The sequence below is a fragment of the Apodemus sylvaticus genome, chromosome 2 (assembly GCF_947179515.1).
Source record: "Apodemus sylvaticus chromosome 2, mApoSyl1.1, whole genome shotgun sequence".
In the NCBI taxonomy this organism is placed as follows: domain Eukaryota; kingdom Metazoa; phylum Chordata; class Mammalia; order Rodentia; family Muridae; genus Apodemus; species Apodemus sylvaticus.
The window spans coordinates 162,422,805-162,439,307 of record NC_067473.1 but is presented as its reverse complement, the minus strand read 5'-3'; positions in this window follow the sequence as shown (position 1 = coordinate 162,439,307).

Genomic DNA, 16,503 nt, shown 5'->3' with positions numbered 1-16,503 from the left:
TCAGGAAAGCCAAAATGCATCCGTGGCTTGATGTTTCCCTAAGTAGCTATGGGAAAGGGAAACAGAATCTGGATACAAAGAGGGGATCAGGTTGCTACTTCCCTTTTCTGTGCCCCAAACAAGGCCTTGCTCCTTTCCCTGCTGGTTCCCAGGGCCAACAGAGTGAGGAGGGCCCTGAGCAGAATTCCTGGGCAGCACTGAGTTGGCTCTCTGTTTGCACCCCCACTTATTTATTTATGCTCTTCCTATTTTTGACAAAGGAGTGAGAATCTGTAGGACTTCCCAAGAACAGGACCCTCTCCTAGCTTTGGGAAAGATCAGGAGATTAGATTGGAAGGTTTTTTCCTCCCCAAGGAAGTGGAATTCAAATTGGAACCATATGTCTAGTTTCTCTGATCTACAGAGCAAGGGTAGAGCATGATTGTCAGTAGCTGACTCTGTATGTGGAGCCTCGCTGACTGTCCATTAGCGTGGCTTTACTTTTTCCCTGAATGAGAGACTGGAGGTACATCCTTTCTGTGCAAGAACTCCCTGCTTGTGATGGGATAGTACAGCAGGATGTCCAGGGATGCGTGCATGTATGTAGATATATGCACATATATGCAGATGTATGTAAATATATGTATGTATACATATACATGCATGTGTATATATGTGTACATGCTCATAATATACATGTGCATGTGTATATACCTATATATGCACATATGTATATATACACATGTGTGTATATAGGTATATGCATATGTATATGTATACGTATATATGTGTATGTACATGCTCATAATTTAGGCCATTTTGGGAGGCAGAGTCCATGTTATGACTCTGATGCAAAGTTCGCCCGCCAAGGCTCAAGTATTGAAAGCTTGGTCCCCAGCTGGTGAACAGCATCCCTGAGAGGGTATTGGATCATGCAGGCACTAGACTGCCTTAAGCAATGGGCTCTCCCTTTGGTGACTTATACCTGACAACTTTGGGGGAGATGCTAGGGAGTGAGGCCTGGTAGGAGCAAGCAGTAGTGGGGTGTGCTTTTGAAGCGTTTCTTGCCCCTGGTCCTCCCCCTTGCTCTTTGCTCCCAGGCTGCCCTCAGGCACTCGGCTTTCCTCTGCCATGTGCCCCCATCAAGAGGTGTCTGCCAGCACATCTCTGAAAGCGGTGAATCCGGGAGACCGTGGACATACTCTCTCACGTCTTCGTCATAGCGACAGAAAGTCTGAGTGACAAAGGCAATGAGTCTCTTGTTCTCCATTTAAAATTTTTATTCTAATCATTTTCTTTTTTAAGATTTCTGTATAACTATGCATTACGTGTTGAGTGTAAATGGATTTTAATAAACTCTATTAGTTATTAATATGACCCAGCCAGCCTCCCCCAATAGGAGGCAGAGTCCTATGGATTATTTAATCAGATCTTGCACAATTACTGGGAGATCACTCCTAATTTATATTCTTATTCACTAGACTGTTTAATTCCCAGCTGTGTTACCCAAGTCCTTGCTGTCTGGATCTCACCCTGGTTACTTCTGCTCCAGTAGTCTGCCCTGGGGCATTTCACTTTGGGCACATGCTAGATGTCAATCACATCTAACGGAGGCCTCCTCTTCTGTCTTCTTCTTCCTTCCTCCTTTCTCCTCCTTCTCCTTCCTCATGGTCCCTACCTGCGACCCCCAGCCCAGTAACTGAAACTCTGCCTCTTTCTGTTCTCCCTAGTATTTGGCTGTAGCCATTTCATCTAACCAATAGTTTTAAATTGGGGAGTAAAGATTCATAGCATCACTTGGTGTACGTGAGGATCTGCTTTTTTGGGAGCAGGGAACAACCAGGTCTTGGGGGCCAGTGTTTAGCATTTGAATACACAGGAGCACCGGACATATATTCTCCTATACTCCACCTTCCCTTTCCTAACCAGAATTTTCCCCATATATAGTTTCACTTCTGCTTTCAAGACATGTATACACACGTGACTATGCATCTATATATAAAATCTAGGGATAACAAACAAGAAAACTTATATTGATCTTTCTGAGACTGGCTTAATTTGCTTCATATGGTTGTGTCTATTTGTAGCCATTTTTTTTTCTGCACATAGTATATCTTTATTTTTCCCTGTGGCTGCAAAAAATTCCATTGTGTTTATATGCTCGGTTTTCTTTTCTTTTCTTTTTCCCAGATTTATTTATTTTCGTTTTATGCATGCGAATGTTTGTGAACGTGTATGTACATCACGTGTGTGCCTGGTGCAGAAGAGGGCATCGGATCCTCTGAAACTAGAGTTAGAGATGGACCCCTAGCTCCACGGGAAGAACAGTTAGTGATCTTAACCACTGAGCCATCTGTCCAGCCCCTTGTCAACCTCCCTTACCTATTCCTCAGCTGTGGGGCACCTAGTTTGACTCCATAATTTAGCTGCTGTGACTGCTGTGCACAGATGTCTCTGAGACATGGAATGGGCACAGTGCCTGGTACACGGAAGCTGCTTCCTGTGTGCTTGCCACATGGGTGACATGTGACATGTGTGACCGCTGAGTCTCCTGTGGATGAGGGTGATCCAGGAGGGGACGGACAGGCTTCTTCCCGGGAGCCTTTTCTTCTCCTCACACCCTAAAGGCAAATGAAATGGGCAGAGAATTCTGTGTGTTTTGCAATGGCTGAAGCTGAGAACTCAGATTCTTGCCTTCACTAGCACAATACAATCCCACATTCATTGACTGGACTTTTTTTTTTTCTTCTTTTCTTTCTAATCAACATGCTCTGGAAATAGACTGGAAACTCAACATACTTTGAGATGTTTAATAATAAGTGAATTAGATAATTCCTATTGTAAGACTCCCACCCCAGCCTTTTCCCTTTCTTGGACCTTCAACGACAATATGGGGTGATACAGGAATACTCTGGAAAGGAAAGGGAAGAGGGAAGAAGCCCTGGGTGACCAGAGGGCTTGCATCCTCTCCCTGCTTGTATTCTGGTCACAGTGCAGCCGGACCCAGTGTCTTTCAGGGAACCCACTCTGAGAATCAGGAGTTGGACTCTGTGGGCAGCAGGGCGTGAGGCCCATTCTTTATTCTGGTTGGTTTGTGGGGCGGTGAAGTTGTTTCTGTTTTTGCTTGTCGGAGAAATGTATCTCTTTCTGTCAGCCATTGAACAGATGCCCAGGGACCCTCTGTGAGAGTGCCAACCTCAAGGCAGGGGCAGAAGGCCAGACTACTCATTGGACCATAGAACTGGGGTTTATCTTGTGTTGGTCTTCCTTCTCTAACCCGAGATCCTTCCTACGCAGAAGAAACAGGTCCAGGGAAGATGACGACACCTTAGGCTTCCACTCCACCATTAGCACCTCCATCTCAGGGTGAAATATTCCCTCAAACTGTAGAGTGCTTCTGAAGGAAGGTCAGAATCCACCCATCTCCTTCTGTAGCACAGATTGTGGTGAATGGACAGGGAATGGACAAGACAGGGCTGTCAGTCTCGCTATATCCAATTCACAAACCTGTCCTCCATCTCCTCACATACTGGCCATTTTGCTGTTGCCCTGGAAACGACACAACATGTGTCAGAGAAGAGGATGCAGACAACAGTCTGGGCCTGTGCAGCTTGGGGGCTTGGCGGAGGCTTTAGCCTGTCAGGAGAAGTGGATAAGAGGTAAGCACCCCAGAGAAGTGTCACCCAGCACCCTGCACTCTGTCCCTGCTGCTACCCTGGTTCAAAGCCCCTGGTGTCTTGAGAGACAGAGAGCTCCAGGGTCTTTCCTTCAGCCTGTTCTAGCATCAGGGCCCCTCCTTTTCCTTTGTCCGGAGCCTGGCTGCCTCTGTAAATTGCGGCTGGGAGGAAATAAGATCCTCCTTCTACCAGGCCATTTTCTGGCTTCCTGACCCACCAAGAGTGCTGGGGGAGGAGGGCATGAATATTTTATAAATGGTCATAAAACATAATTTGTTCCTCTGAGTGAATTAGAAACTGTAGTTAAAAAAAGAGAGAAGTTACCATCCATCGGCCAGGAGCCCTGCATTATTCAACCCCAGCTATTTCATTATATTCTGAATGCAGGAGGATCAGAACACTAAAATCACACCCTGTGCCTCAGAGGAAGGAAAACAGCAGCATAGAGCCCCCTAAACGCACACCCTGACTCACTGGGTGCAGGCTTCGCACCTCTCTCCCCAGAGAGGCAGATACATGCTTTTTATATGACCTGACTGGACACCTGGTGAGTCAGACACAGAGGACCTCATCAAGGGGGAGAATGACGGGAAAGAGATCCTGATGGGGTCTTTTCTATTGGATGTTGTCAAAACTCGCACTGTTTCCTCTGTGGAAGCAGCTCTTCAAATCCCCAAGACTCAGAGGGGAATCAAGCCCAGAACAGAACAGGCTGAAAGTGGCCCTCAGTCATCACTGTCTAATCCCACATCCCCGCTGAGATCCTGTCCTACAGGTAATGTATCTGAGACCCTGCCCTTCCCACTCTATTTTGGGGACCATCTGTCTTTATCAGCAGACTTCTCCTCTGATTTCCTCTCTCGTACAAAGCATAGATCTCCCTCAGTTCCTGACAGGGAGAAAATCATTTTTCTTTGTTTTGGTGCAAAGCAATATAACTTCTGCCTTGGGCTGTCCATCACAGCACACCCCAGGCTTCTCTGCCCCTAATTATAAAGCCCTTTAATTTGTTGTCAGAACTAGAAGAACTGTCTACCCTGTCTAGCAAACTAAACAGTAGACACAATAGATAGAAAGTATAATCTAACTGTGTCAAAGGTTCAGCATCCATCTCTTCCAGATCATATTCAAAACACTTATACTTCATGACAACAGTGTAAAAGAAAAAGGGCAGGAAAAATGTTCTCGACTCTTCCAGAAATATCCAGAGAGATGGCTTTGTTGGTTTTCAGTGACTGGACAGGCCAGAGATACTCTTTCCACCCATGTCTGATAGTTAGGAGACTATGATTACATTTTTATGTCTTGTCCAGTTTGTTTTCTCTTTACCATATGCCCTTCCCTACACATGTGTATGCACACACATAGACCCAGACATACATAAACAGACACACATACATACATACACATATAAAGACATGGACACACATACATAGACATACACAGGTACATACATACAGACATATGTATATACACATAGAGAGAGACGCACACAGACACATATACACATATACATAACATACAGACACATACACAGACACACACAGACACACACAGAGACACACATACACAGACCCATACACATACTGACACACAAACAGACACACACAGATAGACATAGACAGACACATATATACAGACACTCATACACAAACACATACACACAGACACACACACGAAATCAGACACAGACACATACACACACAGAGAGACACATTCACAGAGACACACATACACAGACTCATACACACACACACACACACAGTCACACTAGCAGAATCTGCTCTTCTTCTATGCCTCTGGCAGTCTTTATATCACTGCTTAGCCACCCCACCCTCCCTGCAGAGGCTTCCTGACTCCTCCTGCTCTTGGATGCTGCACTGTTTTCTGTGCCTTGCTGCTCTTCATCAGCTAGAGTTCACCGAGTACCTGCTAAGTGAGGGCTGCTTCTCTCTGATCTGCCATCTTGCCCCGGAAGCACTTGCTATTTTTAACCTGGTAGATGCTATAGTTTTGATGTAGAGAGAATAAAGGAATCTGTACCTCCAAACTCTGAATCTGTGTTCTCATTTCAAATCCCTGCCTTGGCATCATCAGAACAGTTGTATAAAGCAATGACCATGACCTCTTCTAGAGATTAGGGTCTGCAATCTCATACTTAAATTATGTTTCCTAGGATGCACATTTATTAAAATGTAAGGTAATGGCAAACAGGTTTCCATGGTTGAATCCATTTGAAACTGTTGGTTTAAGTAATGTCAGCTACAGCAGAACATGGTGGCTTGGGTTGAAATCCTAGCATTTGGGAGACTGGAGCAAGAGGATCACTGTGAGAGGGAGGCCAGCCTGGGCTACATAGTGAGTCTGAGGCCAGCCTGGGCTACTATTAAAAAAAACAAAACAACAAAATAAAATATTGAGGAATAATAGGAACCTTTACAATTGTAATGTCCATTGTGGCCTTTCTTTAGCAAATGGGAGTTTTAAACTCATTTAGTTGTTGTTGCTGGTCTTATGTATGCATGTTTGTGTGTGTGTGTGTGTGTGTGTAAATAAGAATATGTACCAACATGATGTATACAAGAATTGTATACAATAGAGTTTGAGAGGTGATGAACAGCACTTCTGACATGGGCTTTACACTGCTGGTCATATCTGATGATGCCCTGTGCCCTGAGAAATTATCTTCTTTGTTCTTCTGTTTTCTCATTTAAAAAGGAGGCCAGGAAAGATTGCTACCTCCAAGCTTTTAGCAAAGTGTTCAGAACACAGCAAGAATTTGAAACGCTTGCAAGTAGTGATGGTCACGTCCACAACATTTTTATCGAAAAGTTAATGGAGAAAAGGAACTTATATCATGCTATCATAGAGACTTAGCTGGGCCCATGACCCTACTGGAGATATCAGATGGGACATCTGAATGAAATGCCCGGCTGCTGCTACCTCAGTGACATAGTTAGACCATAGAACTGACAAGGAAAAGAAAGAATTGCGGACCAGCCCCATGTCAACACACACGGGGCTCTCTACCGGACCTGTGGTAGGACGAAGAGGAAGAAAGCAACAATGAGAATGAACATGATCTCATTGTTAAGCTTTTGAAATGGTGCTCACGAGCTTATGAAAAGAATTGCAGTTCTTCTTTAGTGATAGACTAGAGAACATTAATCATCTCTGTGGCTGCATCTTTCAGAGAGGAAAGCAGCAGATTGGTCAGCAAAGACTAGGCTGTGCTGCAGTAACACACAGCTCGGAAGTCCCAGTGGGTGGGTCACACTGTGAAGGAGTATGTCCATCCTGGGTCTTCTGGTTGTCTTTTGGTCTAAGTCGTAGGATCATGAAGCTGTTAGCTCTTCAAGTGCTCGGTTTTTGGGTTGTGGATGGGGAAGGCTCTGACCAGTCAATGGATGTGAATCAGATCAGATACATGGCATGACTTGGTTTTTCCAAGATCAGGAAGAACACATGGTACTGTGTGCCCTTGAGACAGGGCACTAGAAAACCTTCAGAACCAGCAGAAATTACCACCAAGATCATGAAGTGCTTGGGTCACACACAGGAAATCTTGTAACTCCCAAGGGCCTGTGCAGGCCCAGCATCAACTCACGGGTTAGCAGCAGTTTCTTCCTTAAAGAGTATCACATTCTGAATTCTGTTATGGGTGTGGAAGCCTCTTGACTCAGCGTTAGGACCCCAAAATGCTGGTATCTGTTCACTTACACTAGGGAAGCCACAGTCCATATTCTTACCCGGAGGGGAGAGAATGGGAGGATGAGCTCATTGTGAGGATTCATGTAGATGCCTATGATGGTTTGAGTATGGTGGGCCCAGGGAGTGGCATTATTAGGAGGTATGGCCTTGTTGGAGTAGGCATGTCACTGTGGGCGTGGCTTAAGACCCTCACCCTAAATTTCATGAATTCATTGTTTTTAATAGCTGAATAGTACTCCATTGTGTATATATACTACAGGTTCTGTATCCATTCCTCTGTTGAAGGACATCTGGGTTCTTTCCAGCTTCTGGCTATTATAAATAAAGCTGCTATGAAAATAGTAATGCATGTGTCCTTATTACATGTTGGAGCATCTTCTGGGTATAGGCCCAGGAGTGGTATAGCTGGGTCCCCCGGTAGTACTATGTCTAATTTTCTGAGGAATCGCCAAACTGATTTCCAGAAAGGGTACACATAGTTCCAGCCAAAAATGCAGCAGAGGAATGCCTTGTCTGGCATCAGTGGGAGGAGTGGTCCTTGGTCAGGTGAAGGCTCAATAGATGCCCCAACAAAGGGAAATTGAGGGGGAGGTGGAAGAGGGTTGGGTGGAGGGGCATATACTCGGAGGCAGGGTTGGAAGGAGGGGTTGGGGGTTTTTGGGGAGGTGGGACATCGGGAAAGGTTTTACCATTTGAAATGTAAATGAAGATTATATTCAATAAAAAAAAAAAAGGACCCTTACCCTAGCTGCCTGCAAGTCAGTGTTCCACTAGCAACCTTCTGATGAAGATAGAGAACTCTCAGGTCTGCCTGCACTGTGCCTGTCTAGATGCTGCCCTGCTCCCACTTTGACTGAACCTCTGAACCTGTAAGCCAGCCCCAATTAAATGCTGTCCTTTATAAGAGTTGCCTTGGTCATGGTGTCTGTTCACAGCAGTAAAACCCTAACTAAGACAATGACTAATGCTCCCCCCACCCTCCCAAACTAGTATTCTCTAGAGCCCTTGACTGTTCTCCCCAAAGGCTCTCCTTTCTGCTAACCTCCTGCTCATGGCTGATAGGCAAAGCAGGTAATATCTTCCTTGGACTCCCTTGGTCTCCTTATTGTCCATTTACATTTAAAGTCCTCAAGGTTCTGAAAAGTTCCAGGTGATGGTTCCTCTGGAAGAATGACTGTGCTATAGTTTGAATCACAAAAGACTCCCAACATGTGATTGTCATCAGGCGGAGGCAGAACCTTTAGGAGGCAGAGCCTGGCGGGAGGAGGTTAGGTCATTGGGGGTGTTGTGGATAATCTTGATTTTCAGTTTGATGGGATTTAGAATCACAGGGGAACAAACCTCTGGGTGTGTCTGCGAGGGTGTTTCTAGAGAGGTTTGACTGAGGAGGGTAACCCACCTTGAATAAGAGCAGCACCGTCTCATGGGGGCGAGGCTGGGGGAGTTCCAGGCTCAACAGAAAGGAGTCAGGGAGAAGAGTAGCAGAATTCATCTCTCATAGCTTCCTGTCTGTGAATACAATGTGACCAGCGCCTCACACTCCTGCCCCATGTTGTCCTCACCAAGACGAACTGTACATGGAACTACAAACCCATGGAAACCCTTCCTTCCCTAAGTGGCATTTGCTGGGTATTATGTCACAGAAAATAGTAAATTAGCAAAAAGTAAATGAAAAGAACGTTGGGCCTTTAACACCTCTTGTCTTTCTTGCCTACTTGGTGTTTGGGATGAAAGACTTGACTACATGTTCCCACCATGATGTCCTGTATCATTCCAGGCCCTAAAACTAGGGCTCTGTGACCTTGGAGAATGTGAGCCCAATAAGTATGTCTTCCTTATATGTCAATTATCTCAGCTGTCTTGTCCAAATGGCGGACACCTGAGCAACATGGACGATCTGAATGACTTCTTAGGCTGTCCTCTCTTATCTTACAGACATCCCAGTGACAATAACTGCATGTATGGTCCAGGTTTGGTTCTTCTCAATGTAAACCTCACAGTGCATACTATGATACTATTAAGTTTGCTCTGTCTCTGTCTTTCTCTGCCTCTGTCTCTGTCTCTGTCTCTCTGTCTCTCTCTCTCTCTCTCTCACACACACACACACACATACACGTGAGTGTGTGTGTGTGTGTCTGTCTCTGTCTTTCTCATTTTCTTCCCTTTCTTCTCTCCCTTCTCCACTTTGTCACTGTATCCAATTCAGCTTACTTGTAAGCCGATACTTTATAACTGTTTGCTTTAACCTAGCTCCTTTTATCCAGAGCATTTATTCCAGGAAGCCTGTCTGAGATCTAAGCAGCCTTTCTCATACAAAGGCCTTAAGTATTGGCTCCCTTCATTGGGAGTATAATAAGAAGTAGATACTTCTGCCAGCCTTGAGCTGCCCCCTCCTTATGTTTCTGGACTCTCTTGTCCACTTCCTCTCTCTCGTCTTTCTAACTGGCCAGCTCTTTACTGAGATCATCAATTTGGCTCGCTACATTCCTTCTTGGAGCCAACAGTAGCCACCATATGCTATTAACAGTTTGTTTTTGAACCTCTTCCTAGATATGCACATTTTATCTGTCTTCTAAACCGCTACAGTTGTTTTTCAAATATTTTGTCTCTTATGACATGTATTTCCTGCAACACCATTTAATAAGTTTTTTTTTTTTCCTCTTACCATCCATTGTCTGGCCTGTGATACAGTGTGGCTAATTCTTAACATTTGGCTATAATAGCTTTCCACTGCCAGGCACTAACTTTGAATCAACTTGGACAGACTCATTATGCAATGGTAACAAAGTGGCCCCGAACACAGGATGGATTCTTTCTCCCTTAGTCTACATTTGGTTTGTCTGGGGTCTTTGTGTCCCTCTATATGGAATGCATCTGGCAGATTAGACCCCCCACTGTTTCTTGCAATGCTGGTCATTGTGAATGGAGGAAAGAAAGCTATGGTAGTGGGGGGGCTTCTATCAATTTAATTATTATTAAATGCTTTGGTTCAGAAGCTACAGCCACCGTACAGGCTAGATCCATTTGCCTGGTATAGTCACAAGCAAGCCAGAAAGTACAAGATCCCACGTTCCTAAAAACTGGAGGGATGCAGAAAGTAGCATCCCTGCTGGTCCCAGCAAGAAAATGGGAGGAAGAAGCCGATTGCCAACTTAGGATGCTAGCAAACTCCTTCGGGACCTTCTCTGAAAGATAAGGGTTTCTTATGGATGGGTTTCTTGGCACAGAGAACCCTCTCTGAAGGCTGTTGATTTGCAGGGTGCAGATGTCTAATGCATTCCTTTCCCAATATATATTTTCACTCAAATGAGAGCTGTTGAATTCTCTCTGGCAGAATCTCCAGCCCTAAGATCAACACCACCATCTGACTATTGACACCCTCCTCCCACTCATTAAAAACCTCAACCTTACTGTTCATTACAAATAGTACTCACCCACAGGATAGGTCTTTGCATTGGTTTTTCCTTGGTGCATTGTTCATGGGGAAAACTTAAGAGAAAGGAAATGGTCACATCACTTCCAGCCCCTAATTGAATGAGGAAGGGACATTAGGACTCACATTCACATTGCCCAGTGGTCTTCAAATAGCTTGTGGGACTAGTGGATACTACTAGCAGGAAATTCTCCCTTAGGTTTAGGATATCTGGTTTATCTTTAATGCCCTTCCCTGCTCCAGAGAGAGGGAGAGAGAGAGAGAGAGAGAGAGAGAGAGAGAGAGAGAGAGAGAGAGAGAGAGAGAGAGAATAGGGAAGGTAAAAAAAAAAAAAGCAAAAATTGTCTGTGAAGTATGGAATCATGCTATTTTCCACTCCCCCCTGACCCAGGTTTTCTAGGATCTAGGATCTAAAGCTTTGTCCATCACCATGGCAACAGAGAAAATATAGAAAAGGTGAGAGAAAGTAGAAATGGTCTGAGTTTTGAGGAATGAGGGAAGAAGAAGAGGAAGAGGAAAAAGAAGAGGAAGAGAAGGAAGAAGAGGAGGAGGGAGAAGAGGAGGAGGAGGGAGAAGATGAAGAGGAGGAAGAGGAAGAAGCAGTAGCAGCAGAAGAAGAAGAAGAAAAGAAGAAGACAAGAAGAAGATGAAGAAGAAGAAGACGAAAAAGAAGAAGAAGAAGACGAAGAAGAAGAAGATGAAGACGAAGACGAAGGAGAAGAAGAAGAAGAAGCAGCAGCAGCAGCAGTTGAGGCCCATTGGTCATGATCATCTTGTGTCAGAACAGCTTCCATTCAGTTCATGGTGCAGAGCTGAGATGCAGACATGAATCTTGCCTAGAGATGAGGCTGGGGATCTGGTGCCTTACTCTAACCCATCACCCTTGTTTCTAGCCAGCTCTGACCTGTCTGCACTCTACAGTCGGAAGCTTAGGCATGGAATACACATCCACGAGTGGGCATGTTTTCACACACAGGTAAGACTCAGAAAGAACAGGGCCATGACCACTAGGGCGGGGCAGGGGCAGCAGTATCCTGAGAGATCACTCACAACAACCATCCTTCCCTGTGGAGAACTGCAGGGGTCTTATGACTGGGATTAAGTCAAAGACTCAAGTACACACACACACACACACACACACACACACACACACACACAGAGAGAGAGAGAGAGAGAGAGAGAGAGAGAGAGAGAGAGAGATAGACAGAGACATAGAGAGAGACAGAGAGACAGAGAGAAACACACAGAGACACAGAGAGACAGAGACACATAGAGAGAGGTAAAAATGAAGTAAAAAATAGAACAGAACGATCATGTGTGTACTCAGATCAATACATTTTATGATATATGGCCAAGCTATGAAAATAAATAAGTCAGGCACTGTTGTAATTCTAGTACTCTAGAAGCTGAGAGTTCAAAACCAGTATGGGCTACCTACACACTGAGTTCACAGCCACCCTGGGATACATAGAAAGCTCCCATCTTAAACAACAACAGGGGAAAAAAGCCAGGAGTGGGGCCTCACAGTCACTCCCCGAGATCTTGGGAGCTGAGTGTGGGAGCGTCAGAAGTTCAGTGTCATAATGGCTGCACAGAGAGTCCAAGACAAGCCTGGGTCACAGTCAACCCTCTCTCAATAAATAATAACGAAGCTATAGGAGAATGTAGATGATCATCAATTATATGCCATGTTGGAGGTACAACATTTGACACATACCTCCAGTGGCCCGTGTTCCATCTTTTCTTCTAAAAGGCTTCAGGGCCATAGATTTAGGGATTTCTAAACCAAAAAAAAAAAAAAAAAGTTCACAAATCATTTATTTCTCATCTGTGTTCCAGATCCAAGCCAGTCTCTGGCTCCATGGTGTCTTTGTTTGCTTGCCTGCCTCTCCAATTTGACATGTCTAAACACAAGGTCTTGACTCAACTGACCTAATCCCTCACCTTCTATGTCTCAACTGGCTGCAACGATGGCCTGCCTTGACCCTCCAACCAAGCTTGGCATGTCCCCTGCTTGCTCTTCACAGATGACCAGTTTCCGATGGACCATCTCCTAAACTCACCCCCTCCCAGGATATCTCCTGCACTTACACAAATTACTTACCTTAGTCCAATTTACCACCATCTTTTCTTCAGAATACCGCTCACTTATTTCCTAGTCTTCTCCTCTCTTCCTTTGTGCCTGTGGTGGTTTGAGTGACAATGACCCCATAGGCTCATATGTTTGATGAAACTGTCTGGGAAGGATTAAGAGGTGTGGCCTTGTTGGAGAAGGTGTCACAGGCGATGGATGGGCTTTGAGGTGTCAAAAGCCCATGTCAACCCCCCTCTCCTTCCTGCAGATCAGATGTGAGCTCTCAGCTATTGCTCCATTGCTATGCCTGCACATCTGTCTCCGTGCTCCCCAACGTGATGATCACGGACTCATTCTCTGAAACCATAAGCAAGCCCTTAATTAAGTGCCTTCGTTTATAAGTTGCCTTGGTCATGGTGTCTCATTGCCGTGTTGTAGAACAGTAACTAAGACAGTGCCTGGGGCTCTTTCTCATTTCATCCCCAGTGTAAATCCCATCTCTTCCATATGGGAACCGTCATTGGGGTCACAAAACCTAAACACCTCATTCTGCAAGATCTTACCCCTCGTTTCTCCTTCAACCTCCTTTACTCTTGTTCTTGCATGGTCTTTATGGGTCTTCAGTGCCTGCCCAGTTGTCTGCCAGGGTGTTCTCTCCCTGATGATTGATGTGTCACATTCAGGATCCATTCCCTGCTTTGAATTCTTGATTGACACATTCCTTTGGCCAGGGGAACTGTGTCACCCAACCTTGTTATCACCAGGACAAAACACAGGATGATGAAAGCTGTGTAAGAGAGTAAGGGTGCGTTTTCATCTCCTCTGTTTGTCCCATATGATGGCAGGGAGGGCAGGAGCACAGGCTGGTCACACTGTCTCTGCACTCAGACAACAGAAAGAGGGAGATGAATGCTAGTATTTCTCTTGTCTTGTCATTTTTATTTTGTCTAAGACCCCAACCAATCGCATAGTGCTGCCCACACTACAGGCAGGTCTTCTTTCTTCAGTTAAATTCTTCGAATGCCTCTTACATGAATGGCCAGAAGCCTGTCTCATCATTAACTCTGAGTCCAGTTAAGTTATCAATTAAAATTAACCATTACAGGATCTTTCCCTACCAAGCACATTCCTTAAAGTTTTATTTTCCATGTTCATCCTGGAAATAGCTTCCCTTTTATTCTCTTTACTATCCATTGTGTGTAAATATCTTCTTTGTGTGCTGGTAAGGATTGCTGCCTAGAATGGAATGTATTCACTGCTAACTGTTTAGCACCTGACACTATGGTGGCCACCAAGTAGCTGCTCAATTAATGAATGATTAAATAGATAACTGACCTTGGTAGTCATTGCAGAGGTCTGATTTTAGATACAATAAACAAATGGTCTGAACTGAATTGAAATTAGAGCTCAGGAAATGGAGGCGGAACAATCAAATCACAATTACCTGTCACTGGAAGTAGCAACAAAGTGTCTGCAGAAGGAGGTGAGGCGTGTACCTTTCCTCTTCAGGGACCTGGCACTTCTGAAGGTGTGATTCTTTAAAATTCATCCTTAATATATACTTAGGAGGAACTATCTAGGCACAGGGAATGAGTCTGTCTCACAAAAGAACTAAAAACAGAAGTCTGATTCATGAATTCGCTAATGGCTTCTGCCTCCCAAGGGAACCTCCCAGTGTAAAAGGAAACCTTTCTAGGGGCTCAGCCTTAAGTCTGACTTGAAGGTAACTACAAATCTGCCTGCGGGATGACAGGCAGTGACAGCCAGTTTAACAGGAACATTCAAATGAGTATCTACAGTCGTGTTAGAGCCTGGTACATCTTCTAGAAGAATGCAATTTCTTTGCTTACTTTGTTTCAATGTTACTGATCTCATCAACAATCCATTTCTGGAAGAGAGACCATGAAGACCACAGACAAGCAAGTGAATAATTAGGGATAAACCTCAAAAACAAAGCCAAAAGAATTATGGGCAAGTCAATTTGCAACCCAGGAAATACTTGTGGACAGGGTAAGAGTGTGCCTCCTGTACTGTGTTTGTTGTTGCTTTATTTTATTTTTTTCTTTGAGTGGAGTAACTTTTGCGTGGCGTCTAAATTGCTTAATTACATAGCCTGCAAATGGGAAAACTATCGACTGGGTAAATGCAGCAGACTTTCTCTCTCACCCTTCACTGAACTGTGCAAGTGAGGGGAAGGAGTGGAGACCTTAAGTCACACTTAAAAGAGGCAGAGGTTGCTGCAGGAAGACCTGGGGAGGGACAGGCGAGAGCCCAAGATGCAGAGTGTGGGGAAGTCAGCATCATCTCCACTTGATTTCCTCCCTACAGGTCCAGGAGCTCTGGTTTCCTGCCCTGCCTCATCCCTCTGGGAACACGGGCTGTGAAGACTGCTGTGGTTTTAAAACAGTCTGTCTATATCATATGGCTAAGAACCCACGCATGCATCTCACGGCTTGGGAGAATCTTAGGTGCCATTCCGGTCCTTAACCTCAGACATTCTTTCTTATGAAGGAGCAGCTGCACAGAAACCCTGGCCACTGCCGGCCAATCCACTGTGGCCGCAGGGAGTCAGTCAGGAGTAAGCTCCCTGGATGTGGTAGTCTGAAACAATAAGGTGCACGCACCCTCCAGCATGTTCATACATGTGATTTAGGGAGGAAGCCTTTGGGAGAGTGGATGGGAAACCTTTCTGGCATTCTAAGAGAGACTCCATGGCCTAGAAAGGGAGGCCATCTTTCTGGCAAAGCAACTAAAATATGTCTATTAGATGCTAATGAAACACAGCTACATTGTTTATTGACATTCTGATGTACTTCCTTTTCATTTATCCTTTCCTCCCTTTCCTTGACACATAAGCATATATTGCAGAATCTTTTTTTTTCTTTTCTTCTTTCCCCCCAAGGAGGCGGTGGGGAGCAAAGATTCTTGGCTGCAGTTCCCTGTATATAGTGTTTTCTTCAGTACCATAATCTTCTGGTGCGTTTTCTTGGAGATGATAGCGGATGTCCCCAGGACTCCACGAGTGGAGGGTTTCCCACTCCCTGGGCAGGGACAGGCGTTCCCTCCCCTCTTACTCTCACTATGCCTTGGAGGAGAGCTGCGGGGGGCCTTGCCTTTCCAGGGTGCAAAAGTGAGAGTCTGTTGGGGAATTAACATTGGGACACAGCCTAAATGGAAAGCTCTCAAGACATTTAAAAATACTTCATCTTCCCCCACCCCCACCTCCCAGTAGAGGTTGAAACTGGCAAACGTGTCTTCATGGATATAGAAAACATGGACCTCTCCGCCGCCGCCCCCCCCCCCCGCCCCCAGTAAATAGCTGTTGAGGGATCAGGCGCAGTATATAGCTTATTGGGCAGGGGTGTGTTGGGGCCAGCGTGTGATTTCTTTTTGATGAAATACACTGCGCAGGTCAGCCCGGTGAACAGAAACGAGAAGAGATGACTGGAGGATGGAGTGGGTGTGTTATTAGGATACTGCGGCTTGGTTGGGGTGCGGTAGGGGTGGGGGAGGGGGTGGGGGCGTGCGTGTGAATGTGAGAAAGCAAGAGGCGTGCCAGGAGAGCGCGGGAAAGATTACTGGGGAGGCAAGTGTACATAGCTCTCCCCAGCATCCAGGCTTGCTGCAGC